This window comes from Antechinus flavipes, chromosome 3, assembly GCF_016432865.1.
Source record: "Antechinus flavipes isolate AdamAnt ecotype Samford, QLD, Australia chromosome 3, AdamAnt_v2, whole genome shotgun sequence".
Lineage (NCBI taxonomy): Eukaryota > Metazoa > Chordata > Mammalia > Dasyuromorphia > Dasyuridae > Antechinus > Antechinus flavipes.
The window spans coordinates 448,588,844-448,603,215 of record NC_067400.1 but is presented as its reverse complement, the minus strand read 5'-3'; positions in this window follow the sequence as shown (position 1 = coordinate 448,603,215).

Sequence of the window (14,372 nt, the reverse complement as noted above, 5' to 3'; positions counted from 1 at the left end):
TCATCATAATAGATGCAGAAAAAGCATTTGATAAAATCCAACACCCATTCCTATTAAAAACAGTAGAGAGTAGAGGAATAAATGGACTTTTCCTTAAAATAGTCAGTAGCAACTATTTAAAACCATCAATAAGCATCATGTGTAATGGGGATAAACTGGAACCATTCCCAATAAGATTGGGAGTGAAACAAGGTTCCCCACTATCACCATACCTATTCAATATTGTATTAGAAATTCTATTCAGCAATAAGAGATGAAAAAGAGATTAAAGAAATTAGAGTAGGCAATGAGAAAATCAAATTATCACTCTTTGTAGATGATATGATAGTATACTTAAAGAATCCCAGAGAATCTACAAAAAAGCTATTAGAAATAACATAAAACTTTAGCAAAGTTGCAGGATACAAAATAAATCCACATAAATCATCAGTATTTTTATATATCACTAACAAAATCCAACAACAAGAGATACAAATAGAAATTCCATTTAAAATAACTGTCAATAGGAAAAATATTTGGGAATCTGTCTGCCAAGGGAAAGTCAGGAAGTATATGAGCAAAACTACAAAACACTTTCCACACAAATAAAGTCAGATCTAAACAACTGGAAAAATATTAAGTGCTCTTGGATAGGTTAAGCAAATATAATAAAGATGACAATACTATCTAAACTAATCTATTTATTAGTGCTATACCAATCAAACTCCCAAGAAACTATCTTACTGACCCAGAAAAAATAACAACAAAATTCATCTGGAAGAAAATAGTCAATAACTATAGCAATCTAGTGTTTGACAAACCCAAAGACCCCAGCTTTTGGGATAAGAATTCACTGTTTAACAAAAACTGCTGGGAAAATTGGAAACTAGTGTGGCAGAAACTAGGCATTGATCCACACTTAACAGTGTATACCAAGATAAGGTCAAAATGGGTTTATGATCTAGAAATAAAGAATAAGATTATAAATGAATTAGAAAAACATTGGATAAAACTATCCTCTCAGACCTGTGGAGGAGGAAGGAATTTGTGACTAAAAAAGAACTAGAGACCATTATTGATCACAAAATAGAAAATTTTGATTATATTAAGTTATAAAGTTTTTGTACAAACAAAACTAATGAAGACAAGATTAGAAGGAAATCAATAAACTGGGAAAACATTTTTATAATCAAAGGTTCTGATAAAGGCCTCATTTCCAAAATATATAGAGAATTGACTCATTTATAAGAAATCAAGCCATTCTCCAATTGATAAATGGTCAGAAGATATGAGCAATTTTCAGATGAAGAAATTTAAACTATTTCTAGTCATATGAAAAGGTGCTCCAGATCAGAGAAATGCAAATTAAGACAACTCTGAGATACCACTACACATCTGTCAGACTGGCTAAAATGGCAGAAAAAGATAATGATGAATGTTGGAGGAGATATGGGAAAACTGGGGCACTGATACATTGTTGGTGGAATTTGGAATTAATCCAACCTTTCTGGAGAGCAATTTGGAACTATGCTCAAAAAGTTATCAAATTGTACATACCCTTTGATCCAGCCATGTTACTACTGGGCTTATAACCCAAAGAGATCTTAAAGGAGGGAAAGAGACCCACATGTGCAAAAATGTTTGTAGCAGTGCTTTCTGTAGTGTCTAGGAACTAGAAATTGAATAGATGCTCATTGATTGGAGAATTGCTGAATAAATTATAGTATATGAACGTTATGGAACATTATTGTTCTGTAAGAAATGACCATCAGGTTGATTTCGTAGAGGCCTAGAGAGACTTAACATGAATTGATGCTAAGAGAAATAAGCAGAATCAGGAGATCATTATACACGGCAACAACAAGATTATATGATGATCAATTCTGATGTGGCTCTCTTCAACAATGAGATGATTTGAACCAATTCCAATTGTTCAATAAAGAAGAGAATCAGCTACACCCAGAGAAAGAACTCTGGGAAATAAGTGAGGACCACAACATAGTATTTCCACTCTTTCCATTATTATTTTCTTGCATTTTTGTTTTCCTTCTCAGATTTTTTTTCTTTTTTCCTAGATTCGATTTTTCTTCTGCAGCAAGATAACTGTATAAATATGTATACATATATCGTATTTAACATATACTTTAACATATTTACCATGTATTGGATTACCTGTCATCTAGGGAAAGGGGTGGGGGGAAGGAGGGGAAAAGTTGGACCAGAAGGTTTTACAAGGGTCATGGTTGAAAAACTATCCATGCATATATTTTGTAAATAAAAAGCTATAATAATAAAAAAGGAAGAGAGAGAGGGAGGGAGAGAGAGAGAGAGAGAAGAGAGAGAGAGAGAGGAGAGAGAGAGAGACACAGAGAGAGAGAGAGAGAGAGAGAGAGAAGAGAGACAAAGAGAGAGAGAGAGAGACAGAGAGAAAGAAAGAAAGAAAGAAAGAAAGAAAGAAAGAAAGAAAGAAAGAAAGAAAGAAAGAAAGAAAGAAAGAAAGAAAGAAAGAAAGAAAGAAAGAAAGAAAGAAGTTGATGACTCTGGGCAACTCTGCCTCACTTAAATTCAATTCCATGGGCACATCAAGATATCACCTATGATGTCACTGGTCCTCTTAGAAAAGAAAGGATTAACTTATTCTTTTCCTACTTGTCCAATCTTCTAATACTTTGCCTCTCTTGCCCCCTCTCCCACCAACAAACACACATATATCCCCATACCTTTCTCTATTATTCAATGTTTCAGATCTCCTTGCTACTTTTCCCACATTATACTTCATCTCCTGACTCCAAATGTTTTCTCTGGATATCTCCCATCCCTGGAATGATCATGCTCTTTTCTCTCTGCTTCCTAGCTTCCCTGGCTTTTTTCTAGTTTCAGGTAGTCTCACTTCATGCAAGAAGCCTTTCCTAGTTCTTCTTAATCTTAGTACCTTACCACTGAGATCATCTCCAATTTATCCTGTCTCTATCTTGTTTGTACATACAGCACTTGTTTGTATGTTGTCTCTTCATTAGACTCTGAGCTCCTTGAGTGCTCTTAAGTGTTTGGAGGTTTTTTTGTGAGATTTTTGTTGTTGTTGTTGTTTTATTTGGGGGATTTTTTTGTTTCTAGCTCTCAGGAACTTACCCTAGGCAAGTCAGTTAACCCTCTTTGTCTCAGTTTTTTTTTTTTTATCTGTAAAATGATCTGAAGAAGGAAATGGCAAACCATTCCAGTGTCTCTACCAAGTGGGGTCCAAATGGGGTCAAGAAAAATCAGACATGATTCAATAACAGCAAGTCATTCCCCCCCCCACTACCTCCCACTCCCCCTACACACACACCCACACCCACCCCCGCCCCTTAAAAAAAAACCAGCAGAAATTAGGCCAAGGAGCGTTAGAGAAAGTAAATTACTTTCAACTTCTATTTTACCTTAGGAAACTAGGACCTGTGCTAGGTAAATGATCTTTAAACTTCACTAAATCTTAATTAAGGAAGCTTTTAATAAGGCAGAGATGTGAAATGTATTTCTGATACTTAAGCAAAGAAAGGTAGTTTACCACTTGAGGTCCAGGTGAGGATGATAATGACTTAATTAGGTAGTAAAAGTAAGAGTAAAAAGTAGCCCTAAATTCAGGAAATAAGGAGATTGGATTGGTAATTCTTAGAAGTAGAAAGGGAAGATGAGGGAAAAGTCAAAGACAAGCCAAATATTTCAAACCTTTGTGGCTGAAAAATAATATGGAGATAGTGAAATTAGGAAGGGACAGGCTTAGGGAAGAAAATAGTTTCTATTTGGAACATGCTGGTTTGGAAATACCAACAGGATTTTCAAAGAGAAGTAGTCAACAGTTAAGAATATAACACTAGCCCTGAAAGGTGAAGATAGAGATTTGGGAGTAATTGTAGTAGAGATGTAGCCTAGTATTGAGGTAATAATTGAAGCCAAAGAAGTAAATGAAATCACCAAGAGAAAGTGTATACAGAGAAAATAATGGTACATTCTGTTTTTAAAGACCACTAGGGAAAGAGTTCTCTTAGTAGTCCATCCTAGAGTCTAATAACTCTCATTTTTATAGCCAAACTAAATTCTTAAAATTGCACTGAAGCTCATTTCCCTTTCTGTAAGTCTCACTGCAGATGAAAAACAGCTAGCCATCATGACCTATATAATACCACTTTCATATTCTGAAAGATTATTATTAGAGTATACATCTTCTGCTTCATTTCTGAAGGTGCTTGTCCTTCAGAAACAATCAATGGGCTGCAGGGGCTCCAAAACCAATAGAGCCTGCTCATCAAGCTCAACCCTACAATTTTTATGCATCTCTTGGTCTTACTCCACAGCATGGTGGCACTAAGAAAACACATCTCTACCTCATCTGACAGAGAATATTCAACCTTCAAAAACTTAGGAAATTGATGAAGAGATAGTAACAAGTAAGATCACATATTTATCTTTTGATTTCGATGACAAGCAGTGGACACTTCCAAAAAACAAACTCAAAATTATTTTTAATCTCATTAGCATTTTACTTTTCACCATTATGTTTTAATGATATGCTTTTTAATTATACTCCTGTGCAAGCACTTCACAAGGTCATGCTAAATGTATATTTTAATAGTTATTCTGCCCCAAATAAGATACTGTCAACATCTCAAAATTCAATGAAAAATGAATATGTGTGTTTTGAAACCTTGATAACTTTCTTTGCAATATAGATTTTAGTGAGACTGTACATGGATTGAATTAATAAACATATAAAGTAGCTAGGAAAAGTAAGTGGTACAGTAGATAGAGCACCAGACCTAGAATAAGAACTCATCTTCCTGAGTTCAAATCCAGCCTCAGACACTTACAAGCTATGGGAACCTGGCAAATTATTTAACCCTGTTTACCTCAGTCTCCTCATCTATAAAATGAGCTGGAGAAGGAAATGGCAAGCCATTTGTCTCTTTACCAAGAAAACTCCAAAGGAAGTCACAATTAGTTGAACAAGACTATAAAATGACTAACCAACAAAAACACCACCTACTATCTGCAAGGCACTGTGCTAAGGACTGAGAATATAAAGATGAAAACGGGAATAGTTTTTGTACTCAAAGATTACAGGATTTATTGTTCACACTGATCAAGAATTATCTCTATAAAAATAGGATTGTGGAATTGAGGCAATTAATGATTTTTACTAGTTATCTTGATTTGTTGAAACTCCCCTACTATCCAAAGGAGGACAGACTGATTTGGGAACCAAAATCAGCCAAGCAGGAGGCAAACTTTGTCCTTAAGTTGGACATACCAGAAATCCTTTGAATTATTCAGTTGCTGAACCCAGAATTCCATTTGCCATGCCAACAGTTGGTTCATGTTGACGCCCAATGAACTAAGAAATCCCAACTTTTCACTCTGACCCACTTCCCTACACTCACTTCCCTATAATCTCTTTGAACAGACCAGTCCAGTAGCCAAACGTGATTAGGCCACAATATGACTTCTGAGAAATAGCTCAGACCAGTGGCCAAACCTGATGAGATCACTGTGATGACCACGTATTTAAAATCAGCCGGAGTCAGAAATTAAGGTTAAGGGAAAAATCTTCAATCTTTATTGAAGTGAAGAGGTGAAAAAGGATTGCGATAGCAATATGGGCAGCTGCGACAGGAAGCCAGCTAGCAGAGGGGGATTGGAGATGAAAGGCCGCAGCGATAGCAATGTGAGCAGCTGTGACAAGACGCCAGCCAGCAGTCTCTCCTTCTGCTTCCCTTTCTACTCCCTTGCCTCCACCCACCAAAAACGTCATTTCCTATACAACATATCAGGACTTGCACAAAGAGTGGGTGGGGGCCATTTTTTCTCCAAGCATATATATTAATAGAGTATGGTCCAATTACTATTTAGCCTCACATGCTTGGGACCTCAGTGCATCAACTCAAGCCTCAGCCCATTATAGATCACTATGCAATTACACCCCACCTCTTGATTTGTGGTGTTTCTTAGACCAAACCTTAGGAAAAGGTTGACACAATATATTGTTCTTGTTTGTCCATTTTCAAAAAGGATCAGTGACATCAAAGATAATATCCTAACTGAAGCTAGAATTGGATTTAGATGAGGCAAAGCTCTTAGCCTCACTTTCTCTTTGAGAGTCATTAAAGCCTAGTGGAAAGAGAAAAGTCAGGACAAATGGGGATGGTCCAGGATGCAGTGAATAAACTTGGCGTCTTAGATGTCTGAACACTCTAGAGCACTCCAGAGCACCTTCTTCTCTAAGAACTTCACAGCATCTTCTTCAATCACCTCCATGCCCATTGGAACAAATTGTTCTCATTGGCCTATCTCAGTGGGGGAAGTCATTATATGCTTGGGTAGACATATTTATATAGCCCTATTGGTTACCCTCAAAATGATTTAGCCCATCTGCTAAGATGGTTTTACTGGGGCATAGCTAGTATGAATGTCTTCAAGCCACAGGTGAGAATTGGTGAAAATGGACACCAAAGATGGACGGAAGTGCTAAAAAAGAGCTCTGCAAGTCCTTTCACACACCAATCTTACTAGTAAATAGGATAAAGAGTATTGCAAAAAATTGCTATAGGGAAATTTGAAAAAGAAAGATCATTCTTAGTCAAGAAAATCTAGAATACTAATAAAAAATATCAGATTATATCCTAGCTCAACTCAACACATTTAACTATCCAAAATACATTAAAACAAAAATCTATTTAATAGCTATTGCATATATAGTGTTCTATTAGATTCCAGATGCTGATTTTGACAACTCTCTAGTTTACAATTTGGAATTGACTCATCTTCCTTTCAATCACATTTACTTTAATTTAAGGGGAAAAGAAGACAAATGGTGGTTTATGAGGCCTCTTTCTAATGCTCTGGGGCCCTCTGAATACAGCCCTCCTTTCTCTACCTGCCTCCAAATTTATTCTTTTCCATTTTAGTTGGAGGGAGGGTGATGTCCTAGAACCCAACCATATTTATCTTGTGGCCAGTCAGCATATGTGTCATGAAGAGCAAAGGGTGACATTTAGGATCTAGGTCAGTAGCTGCTGACATAAAGATCCTTAGTTATACTGCATTTGAATATGAACTTAGTAGGACCAATGCTATATAGAAATGAGGTGGAAAAGAGGAGAGCACATCCCCCAAGGTGTTGGGAGGAAATATTTATACTTTTGTTCTTGCTATTCATTCAAAATAAATATCAAGTTAATTGATGTTAATTAATTAGTTACAAGGAATTAGGGTAATAGTCACTGAAGTGAAGGGAAAACAGAAAAAAAAAACAGTAGGAGGCATGCATATTGGACATGGTGATGCAGAAATTTGTTATCTTGGACTACATGTATTTTTTGTGAAGGTTTTTCTTAATTGTTCAGTAGTGTATATTTAAGAAGAATACAAGCAAGAGATAATAAATACTTGTCTAAATAAAAATAATTTGTTTAAAAAAGAAATAATAGAGCATTTAACAAGAAAGCATTACTTTGACACATGGAGATTGACACCCCCTCCTTTTATTGAAAAGTTTATAAGAGGACATGGCCAAGATTGGTTGCAATAAGCATTACTTGCTGGATTCCCCACATTAATGAGGTCACAGATACATCAATATACTATAGTTATCTAATAACACCGATGGAATTTCTTCCCTTAAATATGGACAAACTCTATTTCTTTTCATATATAGAACATAAATAGAGACAGTACTATGTAGTAATAAAACTATCTATTTGGATAGAGTCAAAAATTATCAATATCTCTAGCACTTAGTGACAATGTGCTTCAAAACCTAATTTCTCTGATTCTCAGTTGTTTCATATCTAAAATAAGTATTATAATACTTGCTTTTTCTAATGGAATTGTTGTGTCTTATAAACCTTAAAGTGTTATGTAAGTATGAGCTATTAATTTTTTTTTTAGTCTCTTACAGTTCCATTTTATTTTTCTAAAATGAGGATAAAAGGTTTAAGATTGTATAGGGGAAGAAGAAATGACATTTTTTCTCCCTTGACAATTGTTTCTTGATTTTATCAAGACCAAAAAAGGAAAGGGAAAAAAACTGCATTAGACCTTGCTATTAGTTACTATGTTACTCAACTAGGAAGAAAAATATTTTTGTCAATGTAGTAAAGACATTAGATGAGACTTGTACGTTCAATTGCAAATAATAGAGCAGATTCTGTTTGAGAGTTATACAAGGAATATTTCCTTAAGGGAATAAAACTCAAAGAATAGCATTATTGTTAACAAGTAATATAATCATGGATGATACTTACAAAGAAAACACTATTTTATGGAACAAAAATAAAAATAAGACTTAATGACATGAATATTTTCAATAATATATCAAAATGTAAGATGATATATTACAAGAAGATAGATAGCTCTTGCTCTTATTTAATCAAAAACCAATAAAACAAACTATCTTTAAATTCTTACAAAAGAACATTTCTCCACATTCTCAGATATTGCGTGCCTAGAGTCCAAACTAATTACATACAATCAAATTGGTTATATTGCAGCATCACTATTAAATCACAAATGCTTAGTTCTCACAGCAAAACCTATAATTCTGACAACCTAAAGCAAATATCAGCTAACATTTCAATATTAAGATAAGGGAAATAAAATAATAGAAAATTTAAAAAAAAACATTTTTTAATAATAGAAATATATTGAGATCTCAGATAACTTTTATTTAACCAAACTAATCTAAGATTGTTCTCAAATGTAAATATCTATCTCTTTGAAATATAATGGTCAGCATATAAGAGAGAAAAGGACCCACATGTGCAAAAATGTTTGCAGCAGCTCTTTTTAATAGTGGCAAAACATTGAAAATCAAGTGAATACCCCTCAGTTAAAGGAATGGCTGAATAAATTATGGTATATGAATGTAATGGAATATTATTGCTCTATAAAAAAAATGATGAAGAGGCTCATTTCAGAAAAACCTTGGAAAGACTTGCATGAACTAATGCTGAGTGAAGTAAGCAAAACCAAGAGAACATTATACACAATAACAGCAAGATTATGGGGTGATCAATTGTGATGGACTTGGCTCTTCTCAGCAATGTGGTGATTCAAGACAGCTCCAATAAGAACTATGGAGACTGAATGTGAATCAAACATATTATTTTCACCTTTGTTTGTTTGTTTACTTTTTTCTTCTCATGATTTTTCTCCTTTTGCTCTGTTTTTTCTTGCACAACCTGAAAAATACGGAAATGTGTTTAAAATAATTGCAAATAAATAGCTGTATGGACGTGTGTGTGTGTGTGTGTGTGTGTGTGTGTGTGTATGTGTGTGTGTATACACACACATATTGTATTTAACATATATTTTAATATATTTAACATGTATTCATCTATATGCCATCTGGGGGAGAGGGTGGGGAGGAGGGGGAAAATTGTCAATGCTGAAAAATTAACCATGCATATATCTTGTAAATAAAAAAACTATAATAAAAAATAAAAATAAAATAATTGCACATGTTTAGCCTGTATCAGATTGCTTGCTGTCTTGGGGAAAGGGTGGTAAAGGAAGAATGATGAGAGAAAAATTTGGAAGCCAAAGTCTTATAAAAATGAATCTTGAAAACTATCTTTACATATATTTGGGAAAATAAAATACTATTGAGGAAAAAAAATTTAAACAACAAAGAAACCTAATGTTCAATATATCTATCACAGATGTAAATTTATCTGTTCAAATTACTTCTGGCCTCCATTGACGGTGTAAGATATGAACATTGATCAATTGTCAGTGTTTAAAGTGATAGGGAATGCTCATGTTCCCATGTAATCATAAAATCACGAATCTAGAGATGACAAGAACCTCAAATAATCATTGTGTATGATCCCTTCACTTTACAGATGAGGAAACTGAGGCCCAAAGAGGATAAATAACTTACCTAAAGTCACATATGCAGGAAGTACCTGAGATAGGATTAAGATAGGATCCAGATAGGATCTGGTTCCATAGATTCTAAATGCATTGATCTTTTTATTTACCTTTTTTTTTACTTAATATATTTTGTCATACATGAAATGGCAATATATTCAATTAATATATTTAATGAATGCCAAAAAACATAATCTGATTTCACTTATTAAATTCAAGATATGTGAATTTCTATTTCACAGAAGGTAATATAATTATTACCTTATCTCAGCATCAAAACTACTACTATATATAAACTTAAATGGGAGAGTAATTATCTGAATCATGTTCTTCAGTACTCTTCTAAAAGCCCCAAATGCTATATCTTTTTCATTAAATAATTATGAATTGTGAATGGAAAAGGCAAATTTTTTTCTAAAATGTGTTTATCCATAGAAAATATGGAATTGACAAATTGATGTAATTTTTTATTAAACATATTTCTTGTGTGCCTACCTTAATTTTAAATATTATATTTCTTTGATTAAAATGGCCAATCAAAATATATTTGTTTTTATTGTCTATGTTTTGTTAGTTAAAAAATATGGAAATTTAGAAATTTTCTTCTGAAAAGATTATTTGCCTTTATGAGAAAGGGAAACCTCTTGAGCTGAATATGTCATTAGTTTTTGCTAGGTATATTATCATCTATCTGGGAAGATTTAGATGTGACCCACCTAAAAGCAAATACATTGGAGTAAGTGGCCATAAGAGATTTTCCTTCAATGCTTAGTTCAGGTATCATTTTCTGAAAGCCTCTCTGGAGTCCTCTCTAGAGCCCCCTCATGTATTAGTCTGTCCCCTTTCCTCTTGAAAGCACCCTGTATTTTCTTTGTATATATTCTGACACATTTCTTCTTGTATTATTTCTACAGATAGAATATAAGCTCCTTAAGGGCAGAGACTGTTTCATTCTTTATTATATCCTTGTGGCAAAGAGTAGATGTTAATGGATGCTCATTGATTGATTGATGCCTGGTCCAGAGATTCTACAATTAATATTAACTACATTGCAATCAATATTTGTTTAGATTTGCAATTTCCTCAAGGCAATCTATGAAATCATTTTACTCCAAATTTATGTATTAGTCAAGCTGAGAGACCTAGAAACATTTCACCAGCTCTAGTTCTGTTCTTTAGGAGCACAACACCACTTATTCAATCTTTTTCTAAGTATTCTCTTGCTGAAACAAAACTTATGTATCCAAATAACTGTTCATTTTCTAAGTTTTCAACTTCATGTATATAAGTGTAATTCACATTAATGGGCACTCATTAAGCACCTATCATGTTCAAAGCATTATGTTAAATTCTGGAGATAAAAAAACATGATCAGTGTAGTTTCTCCTTTTAGAGAATTGAGAGTTTAGAACATGTAGACAGATTAATGGGCAAAAACATCTGCAAAGTGATGCTGTTAACTTTCATAGGTAATTTCAAGAGAATGGGAGAGTTGACATTAGGTTATAGAAGTTCATGAAAGTACTCATATATATGACTGTGCCTGCTCTATGCTTCTAAAAGGCAGAGATGAGACAATAGCACATTAGAAATATGAGGGACCATCAATGCAAAGAAAGAAAACTGGAAAATAGAATACAAAAACATTTCATCACACAATTTTTTGTTAGAGTTTGAACTTTTTTCTTTACCTATTAACTTTGTTACAGTGCTATTAAACTGGACAAACTGGCTCACACAAATCCAATATAGCATTACAGGTCTTCCAATGGTCCATGTTTGTAGTATGGAAGAAATAATACATGTGTTTTGTGCTTGGAAAATGTAATTAATATTTTAGACAAATTGGGTTTTTCTCTAAAATGTCCCCCAAAAAGGTAATTTTCAAAACCAGAATTTTCTTCTATCTAACCATGGACAATTAGTAAATGTTCATGTTTATGGAAGCTGAATAAGATCTTTGGGTCTTTGGTAGAAAAGAGTGGCATCAGGACAGAGCCTGAATTATTATAAGCTATCTGGAGGCTTAGCTACTCCCGGAGGCAAGTAGGGGGCATGAATATAGAATTCTGATTAGGCCTTTTGTTCAAGTGAACTTTTATTATAACCCCATTCCTGGTGGAGGTCTCTGGTAGAATTCTTAGTTGAATTCGATACATTGACAAAACCATCATAACTCCACAGTTACTATATCTAATCAGAAGCCAACTTATGATGCCAATCCCCTGCGGTTATATAAAAGTTATCTGTACCTCAGTAACTCTCTAACTTTTTTGAGTTTCATTTTCTTGCTAAATGTCACAATAGCTTATGTCTGTTAGGACCCTAACTCCTTTAGGATTTAGATTAGCCTACCAATCAGTAGAGTAGTCCTCTACTTGCTATGCCTTAAAGGCATATTCCTTCTAATAATGGAATCTTCCTCCTTAATGGTGTTTTAGACCTCTTGTTAATTGCTAAAACCTCTTTTCCTTGCTTAAAAACTCTCTCATGCATTTATGAATTTAATCCTCTCTTAGCATCATAAATCTTTGTTTCTGATTTGGAGAAGATCTAAGCCTGCTTTTGAGATACTTTTGTGACACCAGTCTAAAATTCCTATACTTTTGGGATCCATCAGCCCAAAATCCTAACATTTGGTGGCCTAGATGAGGAGAGTCTGACTATACCCCTTAAACCAATCAGAGTCTTGCATTTTTAATGAAATGATATATGTACACAAGCATACCACACCTCCATGACTTCCATGAATAAATGAGGATTTAAGTGTTGTTCTTTGCTTAAAAGAAAAAAGAAAAAGAAGGAAAAACAAGAAAAGCAAGGATCTTTAAGGGCCAATTAAAATATATTCAAAATTTTTCAAGAGTTAATATAATTACAAACAGGCTTACAGGAATCTTGCATATTAAGATTTTTCATGTTACTTCTTTGGTTCCAGTGCTCTCATTAGTTTCTTTTCCCAAATGACTTTTTGGAATCCTTCAAAGTTTTTATTAAGTTTCAGCATATGAGCCTATTCATTATTAACATTCTTTGCTAGAATACTTAAAGGAAATACCCTAGAAAGCTTCTAAACAAATCATGGAGGAGAGAGAGTAGGAGGGAAAGAGAGGGAAAAGTATCTCTTGTGTGGGACAGGAGCTAGACCCCCTTTCCAAAATTAACTAACCAGAGACATATTCAGGTACAAAGAGAAAACATTTATTTAGTCCCTGCAGGAAGAAGCCCAGACACACAACTGGGAGTCATCCCAACTCCTGCCATGTGCTAGTGGAACCTGACCAGATTCCAGCTTTTCCAGGATTTAAAAAGCAAAAGATTGGAGCCTTTTCATTGGATGTCTAAAAGGACAGAACCATCCTTGATCAATGGTCACCAATGTTATCTTCTTCCCACAGGTTACGGTCACTTCCTGCAACTTCGGGTCTGACATTTTAGAGATCATGTGACTGCCTACAATCCAAAGTGCAAGACTTGATCTTCTGGGAATAAGGATGAAGTGACTTAGTCTCAAACTGAGAAAACTTCATCCAATCAGTCCCTGTCACTGTGATTTCACTGATATAGAGAACTCTCAGATAAAGAAACTCCTTTTAATAATGCAAAAAAAAAAACCACCTCTATAACTTACAATGTTAAAGAGTTATCTAGAGTCAGGCATTGGGGGGTTAAGTTATTTGCCTAAAATTTGTGAGATCCTGGGTAACCAGTGGGCATTGGCAGAGGAAGTCTGAATTATTACAAGCAATCTGGAAGTTTAGCTACTTCCAGAGGCAAACAGGGAGGAGCAAATAGGATTATAAGTGGACCAATTGGATTTTGTTTAGACCTTGTTCTTAAATAGGCCTTTTGTTCAAGTGTATTTTCCATTATAGTCCCACCTCAGGTAGAAGTCTCTAGAAACCCCAGCTTTACTATATCTAATCAGAAAGCCTTGTCAAATCCTCTGAGGTTATAGTTCCCCTATAGCAGATCTGCTCATACTTGCAGATCCTTACTAAACTTATATTCAAATTTAACCCACCACACGATGTACTTTTTTTTTTTTAATAGCTAAACTACTTTTAGATTTAACCTGCTATGGTGTATTTCCTTTCGAAATGTCTTTCCTTTAGTGGCTTCTTTCTGGTTACCATTAAGGAACTTGTCTTTCCTCTTATTGATTACTAAAGTCCTTTTTCCTTACTAAAACCCCTTCTGGATTTAACCTATCTTAGCAGCACCATAAAATTTTTGCCCTTTGATTTGGAGGATGTCTAAATCTACAAATTTTTTTTTTTTTGCAATGACTCAAGACATTGGCCTGTAATCCCAATATACTTTTGGGGTATTACCCCATGCCCCATCATTTGATGGTTGAATCCCATCATTTTGATAACCTTGTATAGAAAGAGTCTGGCTCAATCCTATAACTTCCACAGAATAATTGGAATTCAGATCTTTTTGATTTTGAGGCTCTTTTTCTGATAATTTATGTGAATAATTAAACT